The following is a 6,241-nucleotide window of genomic DNA, read 5'->3' on the forward strand; positions in this document are numbered from 1 at the left end:
TCTAAGTCTCTCTGAATGGCAGCGCAGCCTTCTGGTGTGTCAGCCACTCCTCCCAGCTTAGTGTCATCAGCAAACTTGCTGATAGACTGATGCTGGCCTGGGTGCTGCTGATGCCGAGGGAGAAAGGCAGAAGATTTCTGCATGGTCTGAAGAGGCCTATTAGGATAAATAATGTGGGTGTACCCTCTTGCCCTAAATGGTATTCTCTGATATGACTTGCTTTCATAATTTCAGAGTATCTAATTTCTTTCTGTCCTGCACAATGACCTTCTGATGGGTGATGTTTTCAGTGATCTGGGATACAGGAGGCATGAAGATGGCACCAAGCCTTTGGGACAAACCTTTGTCCAAGGACTCAAAGGATTTTCAGGAACACTTAAAAGTATGAGTTGAGGGTCTTGTTTTTTGGAAGTGGTCCTTATGGGTCCTGTATTCTTTGACAGATCAGACTCTTCAGTCTCTCTATGCCTCAGGTAATATGAAAGTCTCTCTTCAGTCTCTCTATGCCTCAGCCTATGAAAGGAAGAAACCAGCATTTCTCCATCCCAGCATGGTACTGGGAGCATAAATACTTTAAAAATCATGAAGCCCTCCAATGCTCTGGTAATGGAGGCTATATAATAAGAATGGGCAGATAGCCAAGAAAGCTTTTTATATATTTAATCTAGTTTTTTAAATCTAATAAGACTGAAGCAAGTCCTTGGTGGCATAAATCAAAAGTGTCACCGATTCATTGAGAATCTGGCTGGTTGAAAATTGTGTAGAGGTTTCTATGATTGAGCTTCCTGGACCTAGAGATGTAGGAAGACAAGACTTTCCTGTGTGACCCTGTGTGTGGTGCTCCAGCAGGAGATTATCAGAGCTGGTTATCTCATCCCAGACTCCAGGAAGATGTTCCAATATATGCACCTGCTGTGCTTGGTCAATAGGAGCTCATAGATTTACTAAGTCTTGAAAAGCCCACAGGAAGGAAGAAAGGTTAAATATGTAACTACCTCTGAAAACATGGTATTTTAAGGTATATCAAAGCTTTCTTTAAGAAAGAGAGATTACATTTTAACTTTTTATGTCCACAGGCTGAGCTCTTTTCAGCCTAAAATCTATTAAAGGGCTTGTTGTGCAGTGCTGGCTGAATGAATGGTTTAATGATAAACAATCAAACATAGCACAAAAACATGAAAAGCTGCAGGTGCAGGTCCCTCAGCAGGACTCTTTGAAGTCAGACTCAACTTTGAAGTGCTCTTTAAGTTTTATTTTCACCTTCCAGCAAGCCTCCTGGCTAACCAGGAAGATTTTCTATCTCAAAGCTGCCTGTAGCCTGGTTAAGAGCTGTCGGGTGAGGGCATCAGAGCTTCCTGAGTGCTCCAGGAAGGCTGCAGAAGAGCTGTGCTAGCATTTCAGCTCTTTAGAAATGCTCCAGAGCAGTTTGGAGTAACGTGGCTGTTGAAGATTTTACTGTCTTTAATACAGGTTCTGGGAAGGAAAAGAAAAAAGAGAAAGAAAAAGTTTTCTCCAATGCACTTAATAGAATAGCTTCATTTGGAGAGAGTTTTGGGGTTTTTGTTTGAGTTTTCCAAAGCAAACTGCTCAGTTTAACTGCCCGATTAATCACTGTCTAAAAAACAGAGGCTCATGGCTATGTCTGCCACCCCTTTCCCAGTAAATTTGTGTCCTTTTAGCATGGCAAAAGCTGCCAGCCTTGCTGGATGTGCTGGACAGCAACAGACTGATTTCAGCTGTTACTGAGCAAGTAATTCTTGCTTCTTTGCAGGTCCTTCCACTGATGCCATCACCAGGGCACGTGGGCCCTGGCTGCTCTGCTGCTCCACTTCATGCAGGTGCAACATCAACTGTAGCTGCCTTTGAATGAAGTGGCACCTGGGAAAGCGTGTGATGGGTAGATCTGCAGAGGACAGTAAGGAGTCAGGCAGTATCAGTTTTGTGTTTAGTACATGCAAATACCTAGTATGACTGTCTAGTTATCAATGTCTCCAAAGAGTGAGACTTCCCATTTAGCATGAGGTTTAATGCATCCAAGGGACACTGTAAGCACCATCCAGCATGATATGTGCTCCAGTCATCCTGCATCCATGAACCCTCTTTTCTTTCTGCTTCCTATCTGCTACTAAGGGTTCCACTGGAATCCTATTTAGATTGTTTATTTGGTACTCAGCTGGTGGAGAAATTGTGAGCCACGTGCATGGAAACTGTAGGTTGCTGGGAATTTTTCCAACCCTCCTACTGGAAATCAGTGCTTGAACTCAGTTATGAAGACTAATTTGGTGCCAGAAAGTAATGGGTTAAGAGGGCCAAGATCATCTGATTTTGTGATTAAGAGGAGTGTGAGAGCTAAAGAGGCAGTGGGGGATCTCTTCTGTCCTGCATGGAGGCTTTCAGCCATCTGCTTTTGAGAGCTTTTCTGCTGCAGAGCTCCAACAGGGCACCTGCAAGATACATGGGAATGGAGGAAAATGCACCTTGTTCCCATTCCCTTGTGAAAATGTCTCTTTCCAGCTGGCATACAGAAGGAGAAAATACCACTGCTGATACCTTAAGTGGGCACAAGCTGAAAACTCAGAGAACTTAGTAGTGACAGAAAAGGGAAAAAAATCAGAAGATAAATGAAAAAGCTGGAACTCAGAGAGGGGGAGATGATTTTGTCCTGCCAATTTATACACAAAACAGGAATTATTCCTTCCTCAAGACAAAAATATAAGGAATAAAATACTAATGGGTTTTTCCTTTAGCAGAACTAAAATGGTAGTAATTATTTCCAGATACATTATTAGAGGGCAGCACTTTACATATTTGTATATATATGTATATATATATATTTCTTTGGAAAAAAAGGAAAACAAAAAAATTTCAGCAGGCTGGGAGCAGAATGAAACCATAAGAATAACCATTATGTTGGATCACATTTACAGGTTTTCTGTTTATAAAACAGGTCCTTAGAGACCTTGTGGCTCAGGCACACGAGGCTCTGCAGAGCTCCCTTCATCCACAGAGACAGGGTTCTTGCCAGGGTTACCTGCCATGCATGTGGAGACCCAGGGATAAACCAGATTTGAAGGTAGGTCCATTTTCTGGAATTACTTGCGTCTGAATGGAGCTACCTGAGCATGTACTAGTAACAAATTCCTGGCAATTTGGCACTGCTCAGCCTCATGTATCTTGTCCTTATTGCTTAGGTGGTGGCCTGGTTCTTAGGAGCAAATATTCACTTTGACTTTATGTCAAGAATACTCTAAGTCTTGAAAGTTTCTCTCTCAAATAGTCAAAGATACTTTATGGTTAACCTTTAGCATGTTTGATTTTTCCATGAACTTTTAATGTGTGATTACTCATAGCTCTGTGTGAGAATACTTGCATGTGTAATAAAAGCCATTAAATTCCTTTATTTAATTCATTAAACATTCCTCTAAAAATTTAGATTTATGTCTTTACATTAGGAGAAAATGGACTTCATAAACTGCAGCCTTTGGTTTAATCAAATTCCTAAATGTCTTTGAGATAAAACATACCAAATCGTTTAGTTGAGGCTGTTCTTTGACTGGGTGTTGAATGAGTATGTTTTCTAAACCCTCTCAGGATCAGAGCTTTGGTCAGAGGCACAAGCAAATGCTTCCTCATCTTGTCTTGTCACTGGATAGGAGTTAGAAACCATTAAAATTCAAAACCAAAGTAACAAGCAAACAGAAAAGTGTTTTCCTGCCTAATTGTGATTTTATATGTAATAAAATTCTGCAGATTCTGGGGCCCATAATGATAAAAGTATTTGCTCCCACTGAATAGGACAAGCTGAGTGAGTTGGTTGTTCCCTACTCCCTGCAAGGCAGGTTTGTGAATCCAGGTCAGCTGCTAGCAGTTAATTATGTCCTGGTGCTGACAGGTAAGCAGAGCAGAGGTGTTTGGAGATGCAGGCTTCTGGGGCTCTTCCTCGAGATGATTATGCCACAGGCAGCAAAGCAGATAATGAAAAACCTGGCAGGGAGGATTGTAAGTGAGAACAGTGCAGGTTTACCAGTGAGTCACAGTGTGATGCTGGTAGCAGCACGGTGCTTGAGGGGTGTGTTTGTGACAGGGTGAGTCAGAGAATGGAAAGATAAAGCTGTGGGCTCCTCAGCCTGGCTGTGGTGGTTACACCTGTCCTGACACCGTACGTGAGTGTCCTTGTGCTGGCTCTTCAGAGAGTGTGCAGCTGAGGAGCCCTTTTGTTAGGACACTTGGCCTTAACAGAAGCAGGTTCTGCAAGGGAAGCTGGTAACACTGTCTTTAGCTTGGCTCTGGTCCTGGGCTGATGACCCTTGGTGAGGTATTTCCACCTCCTACCTGCTTTGCAGCACAGGCAGAACCAACTTACTGCAGCTGCAGAGCAGCTGTCAGCTATTTCCCCAAAAGGAGAGGAAAAACAATGCATTCTGCCTAGTCTGTCTGTCAAAATAAAGCTATTGTGAACAGAAAGGCACAAACCTGGGGGAGGATGATACAGAAGCAATAACAATGCTGTCCCTGGTCCTTCACCACTTCTTTTGCAGCCTGGACACTGGAATTTGTCCAGGAATTTGAAGTGATGGTGTTTCTTGCCTGCCTTTCTGGGTGCCATCTATCAGTGGTGGTACAGGGGTGAGGGATTGCCCCTTAGCTTGCACAGCACATCACAAATGCTGCTAATTTTCTCTTTGCAACCTCTCTCCTGTCAAAGAGGCAAATACTGCTTTTCTAACGAGTAACAGAAAGAGAGTTAAGTAGAGATGCAGCAGAAATTGGTGGTAGCGATTGAGCTAGAGCATCTGGGTGTCACTCAGAGAGAAGTACTACCCCTAGACAGAGCTATTTCAGAGGCCATTGCCCACTGGCCAATGAGCACCACAAATGATGGAGCAGGATGAGGCTGTGTTCAGGGTATTCTTTCCCCATGAAGCTCACAGGGCTGTTCTCAATGCCCTGAGCCATTCTGCTTGTTTCTCTCTCATTAGGCAGAGTAGTTCCTGAGCCTCTGTTGAGATGCCTCAGACCTCATCCTCTCCCCTCTTCCCTCTTGGCTTCTCTTGTCACCCCCTGTGCCCATGGCCTTGGCATCCCAGGGCTGTAGAGCTGCAAGAAATTCCCTTGGATGAGCTGGGTCATAAACCAGCCCATGGGTTGTGGCAATTTCAAACTGGTTCCAAAATCAATTTCAAAATAAAAGAGCGATTTCAAACTGGTCACAAACAGGTTTCCAAGGCAGCTGTTTCCCTTCTGTCCCACACCCTGATTCTGCCAGAAATACTCATCTCTTGGTTGCACCTTGCTGTAAAAGGTGAGTTGGGGAGATAGTGCAGGAGTTAACATGCCATGCAGAGGGATCAGGCTGCCTCATTAATGCCTCTGGCTGGAGCTGCTGCTGCTCTGCTTCTCTGTTGCCAAGGAAGGTTTCTATGGCAAAGGCCCACCAAGAAAGTGAGAATTAGGAGTTAATGTTCAGAACAGATGAGTTTGACATTGTCAGCAGCTGGCTGCTTCACAGGGAATAAGCTTCTGGAAAGAAAGACTGGCCATCTCGGATGCTGTGCAGGGTGGGAGGTGCAGCTGGTGATTGCCAGTTTGTCTTGCTTTAATGTTGGTAGTTTGTGATAAATGCAACCTATTAAATTAAATATTAATTGAGATATATCATTATAGGTGTATTCTTGTAGGATGATGAGCTGCAGGCTTCAGTCCTACAGGTAGGGATTAATCTTCTCCTCAAAAGCTCTTGCTGTCCTGAAGGCATCTCTCCATCTGCTGAAGTATAGAATGAGGAGCCAAACGTGGCTTAAATCACCAAAGAAAGGATATATTGGTCAAACTGGGACCCTGGCTGCACACTGGAGATGCCCAAAAAATCCTGGCATTCATGAGGTCTCCTGATACCTAAGAACTGTGGAGCATCTGCCTTGGGAGCTAGGAATAGTCTCACAGTGGTGCTGGTCTATTTCCCGTGGGTGCTGCACAAGCCCAGAGGTACCCGTGTCTCATCCGCGGTGCTCCGAGGTACTGCTGGTACCACCAGTGTTGCCTTTGGGCATGGCAGTGTGGAGCACCCTGCAGCAGGCAGCTAACCAGCTCTTGGCTCTCCCACACCTTCCCAGTGGCCACACTTGAGAGCTTCTTGACAGCTGGTAGGTGAAATTTTGTGCTACTGTTACCAGTTTCCCTTCTTTCTTTATTTCTCAGCAGTGTTGACCCCCCCCCCCCCGTAACAAACTTTTACATTTTC

Source organism: Chaetura pelagica, unplaced genomic scaffold (genome assembly GCF_000747805.2).
Source record: "Chaetura pelagica isolate M959 unplaced genomic scaffold, ChaPel_1.0 scaffold207, whole genome shotgun sequence".
NCBI classification, from domain to species: Eukaryota; Metazoa; Chordata; class Aves; order Apodiformes; family Apodidae; genus Chaetura; species Chaetura pelagica.